The sequence below is a fragment of the Mesocricetus auratus genome, unplaced genomic scaffold (genome assembly GCF_017639785.1).
Source record: "Mesocricetus auratus isolate SY011 unplaced genomic scaffold, BCM_Maur_2.0 Super-Scaffold_100054, whole genome shotgun sequence".
In the NCBI taxonomy this organism is placed as follows: Eukaryota; Metazoa; Chordata; class Mammalia; order Rodentia; family Cricetidae; genus Mesocricetus; species Mesocricetus auratus.
In genome coordinates, this window is record NW_024429231.1 from 547,684 (window position 1) to 561,853 (window position 14,170).

Sequence of the window (14,170 nt, forward strand, 5' to 3'; positions counted from 1 at the left end):
AAAATAAGTTCCACCGGGCGGTGGTGGCACACGCCTTTAATCCCAGCACTCGGGAGGCAGAGGCAGGCGGATCTCTGTGAGTTCAAGGCCGGGCTGGACCGATAGCCTCTGAAACAATACAGAGAAACCCTGTCTTGTAAAAACCAAATAAATAAATAAATAAATAAGTTCCAGAAAAATCACATATGTAAGGAAAAGCAAAACTAAAGAAGATCCAGGGACTAGCGCCATGGCTCAGGGGGTAGGTGTATTGGCTTCTCTACCAGGGAACCTAGGTTCAATTCCCAGCATCCACATGACAACTCATAAACTGTAACTTAAGTTCCAGGGGCTCCACTGCCCTCTTCTAGGCTCCACAGGCACTGAATGTATGTGGTGCATATTTATAAATGCAGGCAAACCACACACACACACTTAACTACAGACAAGTTGTTTGAAATGGGTGTGATGGTGCACACCTTTAATTCCAGCACTTGGGAGGCAGAGACAAGTGGATATCTATAGTGAGTTCTAGGCCAACCAAAGCTACAATGTGAGACTCTGTATTGAAAACAGAAACACCCCGGTATGGTGGCACACACCTTTAATCCCTTCTCTCAGGAGGCAGAGGCAGGCGAATCTCTGTGAGTTCAAGGCCAGCCTGGTCTACAGAGTGAGTTCCAGGATAGTCAGGGCTGTTACACAGAGAACCCTGTCAAACAAACAAAACCAAAAAGCAACCCCCCCAAAAAAAACCAGAAACAAACAAACAAAAAAGAAGTATCACTGAGAATCTCATTAATGTGAACAACTACCACATTAGTAAACATGTTTAATGAAATATAGGGAGTGCTATACTGTGCAAGCCTTAAAGAAACAAAGTTAATGCTGCTTTCCTGATAACAAACAAATCAATTCTATTTTATAGCATTCCAGAGCTATATACTGGAACATTATACTGCCACCCACAGGAGAGTAAGCAGAGCCTGGTGTGAATTTCATTCTGACCATAGGCTTGGGCAACTGAGTAAAGACACTCTGTCTTCTAGCTACAAAGAAAGAAAGGAAGGGAGAAAGAGGAAGGAAAGGAGGGAGGGAGGGAGGGAGGGTGAGGAAGTAACTACAATAATAAAGTAAAAGTTCACTTTAAAATCAATAATGACATTTACAACAATGTGGAAAAACACAAATTTCACATTATTTTTGAAATCTACTCGGCTGATGAAAATGCAGTGTCTTCTAAAGCACTTCCAACTGGCTATGCAACATTTTAATTAATCGATTTTAATTTCTTTATATTTGTCTGCCAGGCGCTCTAGCATGAGGTAGTGATGAAATTGATCAGTTATTAGTAAGAAATGTGCCGGAGGCCTCAGAACTTCATTTAAAAAAAGCACCATGTCAATAGCAAAGCTTTGAAAAAAGATTTTTCCAGTGCTTGGCAAGAAGTCAAGAAAATTATAAGGCACTGTGCTACTTGTTCTTTATACAACCAAATTCCACTGTCTGCAGGAAGTAACCCAAAGGGTACTCAAAGGAATGAAATCTGGCAGATGAATGTGTTTTATTTTTGCAGAATTTGGAAAATTAAAATATGGACACTATACTATAGATACATATTCAGGATTTCAATGGGCAACTGCTTTGAATTCGAAAAGGCTGATTCAGTAATCCCACATTTGTTAGAAGTTATGGTCATTATTGGTATACCTGTACAAATAAAAACAGACAATGCTCCATCAAATGTCTCTAATAAAATGAAACAGATTTTTACTCATTACAATGTAAAGTATATTGCAGGTATACCACACAGTCCTTCAGGGCAAGCAGTTATAGAAAGATAAAATAAAACTCTGAAGGATATGCTAAATAAACAGAAATAGATTACATAAAGCTTTACTAACTTTAAATTTTCTAAATGTTAATGAGAAAGGAATGACAGCTGCAGAGAGACACTGGATAATAGAAAAACTCCTGAATTAAATCAGCCTGTATACTTTAAAGATGTGTTGACCTCAGAATGGAAACCAGGATGTGTGTTATGTTGGAGAAGAGATTTTGTTTTTGTTTCTACAGGAGAATAAAAGCTATGGATACCATGAAAATTAGTAAAGATTAGATTTGAACAAGAGAGACCTCGTAATTAGAAGAAATGATAGTTCATCAAACAGCACGTACATTTAATCTAAACTAGCCTATAAAACTAACAAATGCATCATCGGTGGTGGTGGTGCACGCGTTTAGTCCCAGAACTCGGGAGGCAGAGGCAGGCAGATCTACAAGAGCTAGTTCCAAGACACCCTCCAAAGCCATAGAGAAACCCTGTCTTGAAAAACCAAAAACCAACCAAACAAACAAACAAAAATTAACAAATGCTTTTCATTTGGTCAGATATAACTTGCCAAAAGGTAACTACCCCAAAGTTAGGGTTGGGGTAGGGTTTTGTTTTTGTCTTTCCAGGAGAATGAAGGCATCCAACTAAGGAGTCTGGAGATCACTGGACAAATGAGACATCTCAAGAAAATGATGAATCATCCAGAAAAAAATGTCCCAAGAAAAAGAGTAAATTGACCTGTTGGTAAATCATATCTCCAATGGAATAAAATTTCACACATCTTACCAAATGTTTGTTTCTACTGTTCTCTATGGGTATATAATACAAACGGTCTTTTTGTAGTCCCAGTTCAATTAAAAATTAAAGTTGGCTTTGGAGTTGGAGCGTGGCTCTCTCCTTCTCTAAACCCAAGGATGCTTGTTAAGGGAAAATCTAAAATTTCTGTCTCATGTCAGAAGAGACACTAACATGGGATAGAAGAAAAAAAGTGAAATTATGGACTAGTCTATTGCCACTAATCTCATAATCCCTTGGTTTAATTTTGACTCTTTAAAGCTTTTCTTAAGGTATAAATATTATGTCAAAATTCATAAGATTAATATATAAACATTTTAAACTTTTTGTCATGATATTAATAGTCATATAGATTATTAACTAATTCTATAAAAAGGCTTCATCTAGCTTCCTGTACATGATTTTGGTTTGAGTCTCCATCAGGTGAGAATTAAGTTTCTGTCCTCTGGATGTACATAGCAAATTTTGGTCCTTTAACCTCTTCAAGATCTGATGAATATGACACTTAAAATATTTAAGCTTTCTGCAGAGAAACATGACTGGCCTAACAACAACCTTTGAAGTCTCAAAAGGAGGATGGAGTGTGATGATATATTATTTATGATTTAATAATGCTTGCTTGAGGGTTCAGGATATAAAGCCAGGCACAAGCTGTATAAGTCAGACAATGGTGGTACACACCTTTAATCCAAGGACTCATGAGACAGAGACAAGTATATGCCCAAGAGTGGCATTGCTGGGTTAGCTAGATTTTGAGGTAGATCAATTCCCAATTTTCTTTTTTTTTCTCTCTTTCTTACTTTCTTTTTGGTTTTTCGAGACAGCGTTTCTCTGTGTAGCTTTGGAGGCTGTCCTGGAACTAGCTCTTGTAGACCAGGCTGGACTCGAACTCACAGAAATCTGCCTGCCTCTGCCTCTCAAGTGCTGGAATTAAAGGCGTGTGCCATCAACACCCGGCAAATTCCCAATTTTCTGAGGAACTGCCATATTGATTTCCATAGTGGCTGAATAAATTTGTACTCCCACCAGCAATGGAGGAGTGTACCCCTTGCTCCATATCCTCACCAACATGAGCTGTCACTTGCATTATCGATCTTAGCCATTCTGACAGATGTAAGATGGAATCACAAAGCAGCTTTGGCCGGGCGGTGGTGGCGCAAGCCTTTAATCCCAGCACTCGGGAGGCAGAGGCAGGCAGATCTCTGTGAGTTCAAGGTCGGGCTGGACCGATAGCCTCCAAAACAATACAGAGAAACCCTGTCTCGTAAAAAACAAAAAACAAACAAACAAACAAAGCAGCTTTGATTTGCATTTCCTTGATGACTCCTTATTTTTAGTGTTTCTCAGCCACTTCAGATTCCATATTGAGAATTCTGTCTTTAGATCTGTAACCCATTTTTAATTGGATTGTTTTGTTTATGTCTAGTTTCTTTATATACTTTGACATTAGCCCTTTATTGGATGCAGAGTTGGTGAAAATCCTGCTTCATTCTGTAGGCTGCCATTTATCCTACTGACAGTGTCCTTTGCCTTATAGAAGCTTTTCAGTTTCATGAAGTCCCATTTTTTAATGGTCAATCTTAGTGCCATTGGTGTTCTGCTTAGGAGATTGCCATCTGTGCCAATGTTTTCAAGGCTATACACTATATGCAGACATCCAGTTAGACCAGCACCATTTGTTGGAGATGCTTTCTTTTTTCTATTGTGTATTTCTGGTTTCTTTGCCAAAAATCAGATGTCCGTATTTGTGTGGATTCTCAGTTCCATTGATTAACCTTTTTATGCTAATACCATGCAGTTTTATTACTATGGCTCTGTAGTAGAAGCTGAAATCAGGGATTGTGATACCTCCAGAAGTTCTTTTATTGATCAGGATTGTTTTAGCTATCTGTGCTTTTTTGTTTTTCCATGTGAAATTGAGTATTGTCCTTCAGTGTTTGTAAAGCCTTGTGCTGGGATTTTGATGGGGATTGTATTGAATCTGTAGATTGCTTTTAGTTGAGTGGCCATTTTTACTATGCTAATTCTACAGATCCATAAGCATGGGAAGTATTTCCATCTTCTGATATCTTCTTCAATTTCTTTCTTCAAAGACTGGAAGCTTTTGTCATACAAGTCTTTTGCTTGATTAGGGTTATCCCAAAATATTTGTGCCCATTGTGAAGTATGTTGTTCCCTGATTTCTTTCTCGGCCTATTTGGCATTTTATATAGGAGGGCTACTGATTGACTTTTTTTAGTTAATCTTGTATAAAGCCAGTTCACTGAAGGTGTTTATTAGCTGTAGGAGTTCCCTGGTAGAATTTTGTGGATCAATTATGCATGCTATCATGTCATGTGCAAATAACAATACTCTGACTTCTTTCTTTCTAATCTGTATCCCCATGATCTCCTTCAGTTGTCTTATTGCTCTAACTAGAACATCAAGTATTATATTTAGTAGGTATGGAGAGAGTGGACAGCCTTATCTTGTTCCTGATTTGGGTGGAATTGCTTTGAATTTCTCTCCATTTAATTTGATGTTGGCTATAGAAACCACTTTTATTATGTTTAAGTATGCCCTTTGTATCCCTAATCTTTCCAGGATTTTTATCATGAAGTGCTGTTGGGTTTTGTCAAAGGACTTTTCTACATTTAATGAAATGATCATGTGTTTTTTCTTTTGGTTTTTTTTATGTAGTGGATTACATTTATTGATTTTCATATGTTGGTCCACTCCTTCATCTTTGGAATGAAGCCTGATTGAGCATGGTGGATGATTTTTTGATGTGTTCTTGGATTCAGTTTGCAAGTATTTTGTTGAGCATTTTTGCATCTATGTTCATAAGGAAAATTGGTCTGTAATTCTCTCTTTGCAGGAGTGGGTCCTTTTTGTGTCATCCTTAGATACATAGGAATTTCAAGACCAAAATGGGAAATGGGATCTTTTATTTAGAAAAGTTGTAAACAAACAAAAAAATAACTTCAGTGGTTTTTTTTTTCAAAATCAGCCACTCATCAGTACAGGAACAACACCATTTAAAAACAGTTCAGGGATATAAATAGACATCTGTCTAAAGACAGACACAAGGGCAATATACAAATGATAAAAGGCTCAAGCTCACTGGTCATTAGAAATGCAAGCCAGAGTGCCAGAGAGATGGCTCAACAATTAAAAGTACATATGTCTTTTCTGCTGAATAGTACTCCATTGTGTGAATGTACCACATTTTCTCTATCCACTCTTCGGTTGAGGGGCATCTAGGTTGCTTCCAAATTCTGGCTATTACAAATAAAGCTGCTATGAACATAGTGGAGCAGACATCTTTGTTGTATGAATGGGCATCTTTTGGATATATGCCTAAGAGTGGAGTTGCTGGGTCTTGTGGTAGGTTTATTCCCATTTTTCTGAGGAATCTCCATACTGATTTCCAAAGTGGCTGAACAAGTTAGCACTCCCACCAGCAATGGAGGAGCGTTCCCCTTTTACCACATCTTCTCTAGCATAAATTGTCCTTGCTGTTTTTGATTTTAGCCATTCTGAGAGGAGTGAGATGTTATCTCAGAGTTGTTTTGATTTGCATTTCCTAGATGGCTAAGAATGTTGAGCACTTTCTCAAGTGCCTCTCAACCATTTTAGACTCCTCTATTGAAAATTCTCTATTTAGTTCTGCAGCCCACTTTTTTTTTCTTTTTTATCCCTTCTGGCCACAGTAACCCCAAAGATTTTTTTCTAAGTCTCAAAACCACAGTTGGCATCCACAGATTCTTTCTTTCTTTTTTTTTTTTTTTTTTTTTTTTTTTTGGTTTTTCGAGACAGGGTTTCTCTGTATTGTTTTGGAGGCTATCGGTCCAGCCCAGCCTCGAACTCACAGAGATCCGCCTGCCTCTGCCTCCTGAGTGCTGGGATTAAAGGCGTGCGCCACCACCGCCCGGCCAGATTATTTCTTTTTTTTTTTTCCAGTTTAAATTTAGATAAGAAACAAGGTTGCTTCACAAGTCAGTTCCAGGTCCCTCTCCCATTCCCTCCCCTCCTCCCGTGCCCTCCACCCATCTCCCTCCCCGCCCACCCCACCCCACCCCCCCCCCCCGTTATCCCCTCATTCCCCCAGGGAGGGTGAGGCCCTCCATGGGGGTGTCCATAGTCTGTCATTTCATATAGGGCAGGGCCTAGACCCTTCCCCAAGAGTTCAGGGTGAGAGTGCACCTCACATTGTTCTATGGGAGTCCAAAGTCCATGTGTATACTTGGGATGGGTACTGATCTGCTGCCCAAGGCTCAATAGATTCCCTAGGCCTCCTCACTGACACCCAGATTGCGGGGGTCTTGATCAGTCCCATGCTGGATTCCCAGGCTGATGCCTGGGATTCAAGAGTTAACCTTTGTCTGGTCAGCTGTTTCTGGGGGTTAAACCAGCCCAGTCTTAATCCCTTTGGTCATCAGTCCTCCCTCTCTGTTACTGGCTTTCTTGAGTTCAGCTCAGTACTTAACCAAGGGAGTCTGCCTCTTCTTCGATCAGCCACTAAATGAAGTTTCTGTTTCCCAGACTCTCTGGCCATAGGGTTGTAGGCTGGCACTCCCCAGATCTATGTCTAAAATCCATATATGAGAGAGTACATGCCATGTTTCTCTTTTTGTGACTGGGTTACCTCACTCAGGATGGTGTCTTCTAGTGTCATCCATTTGCCTGCGAATCTCATGATTCCATTATTTTTTTCTGCTGAATACTCCATTGTGTAGATGTACCACATTTTCTCTATCCACTCTTTGGGTGAGGGACATCTAGGTTGCTTCCAAGTTCTGGCTATTACAAATAAAGCTGCTATGAACATAGTGGAACAGACATCCTTGTTGTATGAATGGGCATCTTTTGGATATATGCCTAAGAGTGGAGTTGCTGGGTCTTGTGGTAGGTTTATTCCCATTTTTCTGAGGAATCTCCATACTGATTTCCAAAGTGGCTGAACCAGTTGGCACTCCCACCAGCAATGGAGGAGTGTCCCCCTTTCACCACATCCTCTCCAGCATAAATTGTCATTGGTGTTTTTGATTTTAGACATTCTGACAGGAGTGAGATGTTATCTCAGAGTTGTTTTGATTTGCATTTCCCGGATGGCTAAGGATGTTGAGCACTTTCTCAAGTGCCTCTCAGCCATTTTAGACTCCTCTATTGAAAACTCTCTATTTAGTTCTGCAGCCCACTTCTTAATAGGGTCCTTTGGTGTTTTGGAGACTTGCTTCTTGAGTTCTTTGTAAATTTTGGAGATCAACCCTCTGTCAGATGTGGGATTATTGAATATTTTTTCCCATTCTGTGGGCTGCCTTTTTGTCTTGCTGACTGTGTCCTTTGCCTTACAGAAGCTTCTCAGTTTCAGGAGGTCCCATTTATTAATTGTTGATCTCACTGTCTGTGCTACTGGTGTTATGTTCAAGAAGCTGTCTCCTGTACCAATTCATTCAAGGGTACCACCCACTTTCTCTTCTAAGAGGTTCAGTGTGGCTGGATTTATGTTGAGGTCTTTGATCCATTTGGACTTAAGTTTTGTGCATGGCGATAAACATGGATCGATCTGCATTCTTCTACATGCCAGTCTCCAATTATGCCAGCACCATTTGTTGAAGATGCTTTCTTTATTCCATTGTATATTTTTAGCTTCTTTGTCAAAGATCAGATGTTCGTACGTGTGTGGGTTAATACCCGGGTTTTCAATTCGATTCCATTGGTCTACCTGTCTATTTTTGTGCCAATACCAAGCTGTTTTCAGGACTATAGCTCTATAATAGAGCTTGAGGTCAGGGATGGTGATGCCTCCGGACATTGCCTTGTTGAACAGGGTTGTTTTGGCTATCCTGGGTCTTTTGTTTTTCCATACAAAATTGATTATTGTTCTTTCAAGGTCTGTGAAGAATTGTGCTGGGATTTTAATGGGGATTGCATTGTGCAGCCCACTTTTTAATTGGATCCAAAAAACAATGGAATCTTGAGATTTGCAGGCAAATGGATGACACTAGAAGAAACCATCCTGAGTGAGGTAACACAGTCACAAAAAGAGAAACGTGGCATGTACTCTCTCATCTGTGGATTTTAGACATAGATCTGGGGAGTGCCAGCCTACATTCCCATGGCCAGAGAGTCTGGGAAACAGAGCCTTCATTCAGTGGCTGATGGAAGAAGAGGCAGACTCCCATGTCTAAGCACTGAGCTGAACTCAAGAAAGCCAGTAACAGAGAGGGAGGACTGATGACCAAAGGGATTAAGACTGGGCTGGTTTAACCCCCAGAAACAGCTGACCTGACAAGGGTTAACTCTTGAATCCCAGGCATCAGCCTGGGAATCCAGCATGGGACTGATCAAGACCCCCTGAATGGGAGTGTCAGTGAGGAGGCCTAGGTAATCTATTGAGCCTTGAGCAATAGATCAGTATTTATCCCGAGTATACACACTGACTTTGGGCTCCCATCCAACAATGTGAGATGAACTCTCACCCTGAACTCTTGGGGCAGGGTCTAGGCCCTGCCCTGGATGAAATGACAGACTGTGGACACCCCCATGGAGGGCCTCATCCTCCCTGGGGAAATAAAGAGATATTGGGGGGGGCTGGAGGAGGGCACGGGAGGAGGGGAGGGAATGGGAGAGGGACCTGGAACTGACTTGTGAAGCAACCTTGCTTCTTATCTAAATTTAAACTTAAAAATAAATAATAAAAAAAAAGAAAAGGACATTCTAATGGCAAAGTTTTGTCCAACACTACAAAACATTAAAGTCTCTACATGGAGGAAGAGTGATACTGCACTGGATATATAGCTATAAAAAAAAAAGAGTACATATGTCTCTTCATCAGACCCGAGTTCCATTCCCAACACCTAGATCTGCCTGCTCACAACCTCCTACAACTTCAGATCCAGTGCAAGTACTGGAACATATACGGCACACACACACACACACACACACACACACACACACACACAAATAAATGAATAGTTTAAAAAGATATGCAAGTCAGAACCATCAAATGAAGGCTGAGAATGTGACTCAGTTAGCAGAGTGCTTGTCCAGGATGTACAGAGCCCTGAGTTCTGTCCTCAGAATCATATAAAACATGTGTGGCGACACACACTTGTAATTTCAGTACTTGGGAAATGAAGACAGGTGAATCACGAATTTGGGGTTATCTTTGGCTATAAAGAGTTCAAGGCCAGCCTGGGGTATGTGAAACCCTGACTGAAAAACAAGCAAAAAGTAGTCTGTGAGTTGGCTCATGGGGTCTTTCCCATGCAACTTTGAAGATGTGAGCTTAAACTTAAGCTTAATTCCTCAAACTTATGGTGGAAGTCGAGAACCATTTCCTACAAGTCATCCCGACTTCAACATGCTTCATGGGATGCACGAGTGCACACACAATTATAATAAGGTAAAACTTTTTGAGGAATTGCAAAAGCAAGTCATGGAGTCTGAAGAGATGGTTCAGCAGTGAAGATCACTGACTGCTCTTCCAAAGGACCTGGGGTCTATTCCCAGCACTCCACATGGCAACTCACAATTGTCTGTAACTGTAGTCCAGGGGACCTGATTCCCATGGCAAAACACCAATGCACATAAAATAAAAATAAATAAATTTTAAAAGCAAAAGCATAGTAAAAGTGTTATTTGCATTGTAACGCAATAAAAACATGCTGTAGGGGGGTAAGGGAGCATCATCCTCTTAGGTGAAATAACCAGACTGAGAACTTCAAGTGTAAACATTTTTTCTGCTATGTGCAGAATCTAGAAAAAGCAAACCAATGTGAAAGTAGAAGAAAGTTCATTAGAGATGTTGGGGGGAGGAAGAAGAGAGGGCAATTAAGGGGTGAATGAGATCAAATCTAACTATGCATGACTTATGCCAATACCAATTTAAAGCCACAACGAGACATCACTTCACACCCACTTCAAGAACAATTGCTAAAAATAAAGAGTGCCGAGTTCTGAAGGGGACAGAGGAACTGAAACGCCAGGTACCACTGCTGAGAATGTGACTTGGCGCAGCTGTTGCAGGGAGCTTGATGCTGGAAATTCCAGTAGCCACAGACACAAGGAGCGTCTGAACCAGCAACTGCACACTAGAGCGGAGATCGGGGCCTTAAGATAAAGCCCATGATCTGTGGACAGGGACCAGAACGTGGCAGTCCCTTCCTGTGTCCAGCTAACCAATGTTCAGAGCTCACTGTGTGTTTGATTAATGGATGAGTGAATACATGCAGGCTTCAGTTATCCCAGGCCATCCTCCTGCTCAGACAGTCACTGCAACCCTACAGCACCCTGCATCCTTTAGTAGCAACCACCCGATGAGTGCAGAGTTGGCTGTGGCACTGTGAGGCCGGGTGTGAGGGCCCCAGCCCGTGCTATAAACAGTTGTGCACAAAGTCGCTCAGAAGCTGAATGTGGTACAGTGGAATGCTGACTTCAGGGCACAACATAGCCATTGCAAATAAACAATCACAGCATCCATGGTTGTATGCACTGGGCATGTATGAGATAGGGCCTGTCCAGTCAGTCACAGACCAGGAATTGATATATGGGGACCTACCCCTCTATGTTGGTTAGTTTTTGTCGACTTGACACAAACAAGAGTCATCTGAGAAAGGTAACCTCAACTGAGCAATTGCTTCCAACAGACTAATGTATGGGGCTTTTTTTTTTTTCATTGCTAATTGATGGGGGAGAGTCCCACCCACAGAGGGAGATGCCATCCCTGGGCAGGTAGTCCTGGGTCCTATAAGAAAGCAGGCTGAGCAAGGAAGAAGCTGAAAGCCAATAAGCAACAGTTATGCATGGGCTCTGTTTTAGTTCCTGTCTCCAGGTTCTTGAGTTCTTACCCTGACTTCCCTCAGTGACAGAGTATAACCTAAAAATTGTAAGATAAAAGAAACTCTTCCTCCCCAAGTTGCTGATTGATTTTGGAGGAGGACAATTGTCTTCAATTGAGTACACAAGGGTGTGCCCCCCAGGCCCCAGTGAATAGCTCCAAACCTGTAAACACATGACAGTCCTGGCTAAAATCCATGGGTCACAAAACAAACAAAAACACACTAATGTGGGAAAAGGACCTGAATGGAGAGGGGTGACAAGGACACTAAGGAGATGTGAGGGTGGGAGTGAGAGAGACAACGGTGCATTATATCCATGCATGCCAAAGAACAAATTTCATCAGTAAGAAAAAGAACCTGGGTGTGGTAGGTGCCTGTAATCCATGCAACAGAGAGGCTAGCTCAAGACCAGCCCGATCTACATAAGGATGTCAAGTATGAAAATGCCCAAGGGCTAGTGAGTTCAGTGGTAGAGTGTTTACAAAAGACCCTGGGCTGGGTCCACAGACCTGCAAGAAATGAAAAATGGTCACGCAGAGTGGGAGGACCTGACATGTGCCCTGTATCTGGTGGTCGGATCCCGGCTCTCCTTCCCTTCCCCCTTCTCTCTTCCTCCTGCTCTCTCCCTACCCTACTTTCTCTTCCGGTGGCTCCCTAGCATCTTTTGGGCCTTGGCCTCAGGGTTTCCATCTGCTCTGTAGTTCCTCCTCTGAGAACTGAAGTCTCTGGCTTCTGCCCAGCTTCGGTGGATTCTACACTTTCCTTGCACGTGACCCCCATCTCTACTCACTCACGGAAGCCCAGGAACCCTTCTCAGTGCAGCTGCTCCTGCTGCTGCTCTGGTGTGGGTAGGTAAGAGGACACTCAGAGCCAAGCCTCCTACTGCCACAGAGTTCAAGGATGACAATAAAACTAAGACGGAAGTGTTGGAGATGGAGGCTCTCTGTGTCCTCGTGCCCTGAACCTTCCCCTGTCCCTCCACCCGTTCTGTGAGTTTATGGCTGCTGGTTCCACAAAGGCTGATACAAGTTAAGACTCCTCAGTGGCCACAAACAAGCCAGAATGGCAAGTGCTGAAGGAGACCCAGGGCCGATTCCACCTCACAGGGGACAGGCAGAGCAACAACTGCTCCCTGGATATCAGAGATGCACAAAGAGGTGACAGTGGTTCTTCATGGGAGAGAAAGGAGGCTCACGATGGAGTCACGGAGGGAAGCGTGTGTCTGTGCATGTGACAGGTGAGTTGTGGGCTCTCGACATTCGGCAATGCCATGGGGCCGCAGGACAGACCAGGGATGGGACCCCATTCTGAAAGCAGCTGGGGCTGGAGCATCAGGACTCTCACAGGAGCTAACTCAGAGCCAGGACTTTGTTCACAGCTGCACCCCACCACTACCTGATCCTACATGGTTCCCTCTCCTCACCAGGCCTCACACATTCTCCCACTGGGGACCCTGGAGCCTGGCTGTCCCAGAAACTTGACCTACTCTGTGTCCTGGGCCTCTGAGAGGGGGACACCTCCCATCTTCTTCTGATGTCAGCTGCCCTCCCCTCCCTGGGCCAATGAGCCCTCTCTCCTTAGTGCTGGCCCTCATACCCAGGCCTCAGGACCATGGCACCAACCTCACCTGGACCATGGTACCAACCTCACCTGTCAGGTGACCTTCCCTGGAGCTAGTGTGACTGAAGAGAGGACAATCCAGTTCAATGTCACCTGTGAGTAAAGGCAGAGCACCCTGTCCATGAGGATGTAGAGGCAGGAAAGTGAGACTGGAGAACCATGGGGTGAACCCTGAAAACCCGGGGAACGAGGGGCACAGAAGCTCATGGAGCCTATCCCTCTACTAGGCTGATTTCTGGGGTGGTGTCAGGGACTGCTGCCTTACCTCACGTTCATGCCAAGCGAGGAGAGAACCCCATTCTCTATGCATATGCCGCAGAGAACCCTCAGTCCACGCCTCCCAGTGTGAGGCCGACAGTTGCTGGAGGCTCAGCTGAACCAGCCCCTCTCAGACTTGATGTGGAAGATTCAGCATGAACCACCCATAAAGCCCCCTCCCCAACGACTTCTCACACTTGCAGGGGTTTTCATGAGGGACGAGTGACTTCTCCCCTGCCCCTCTGTCAGTGACCCTCCTGGGGGAATTTTTATAAAATGATCTTTCGTTTTCAGATTGGCTTAAGTAGAATTGAGTAGGAAATACAAGAATTTCCCGCATACCTGCTGCCCTCACAGTGTACAGTCTTCTGTGGTACCATAAGATGCTCCATTGTCATAAAGGATGAGCCTTCATAGACATGTCACCATGATCTAGAGACCACGGGTCATATCGCGGTGCATTATTTCACACGTGTATGATGGGTTCCACCATAATGATGTCAAACAGAATATTGAGGATGTTTTGTTATCATTATTGTTGTTACTGTTGTTGTTTGCTGCCAATCTTCAAGCTCTTAACGCTGACCCCTCCCAACCATCAGCACTCCCTACCCTACCCTGCTCATGCTGTTAACGGCATGAGATCTTTACTGGACAAAGAGCCTATAAGAGCAGGGAAGGTTCCCTCAGCAGTGTAAACAAGAGATACTGAAATGGATACCTGATTCTGGGTGGTGGGATCCCAGGAAGCACCACCAGGCAGAACCATGTGGGCTCTTTAGGTCTCATTCAAGGCTCCAACAATCACCCTCATAACCATTCTGATCTAACCTCTTCCATAGGCACAGATGGCCACGTT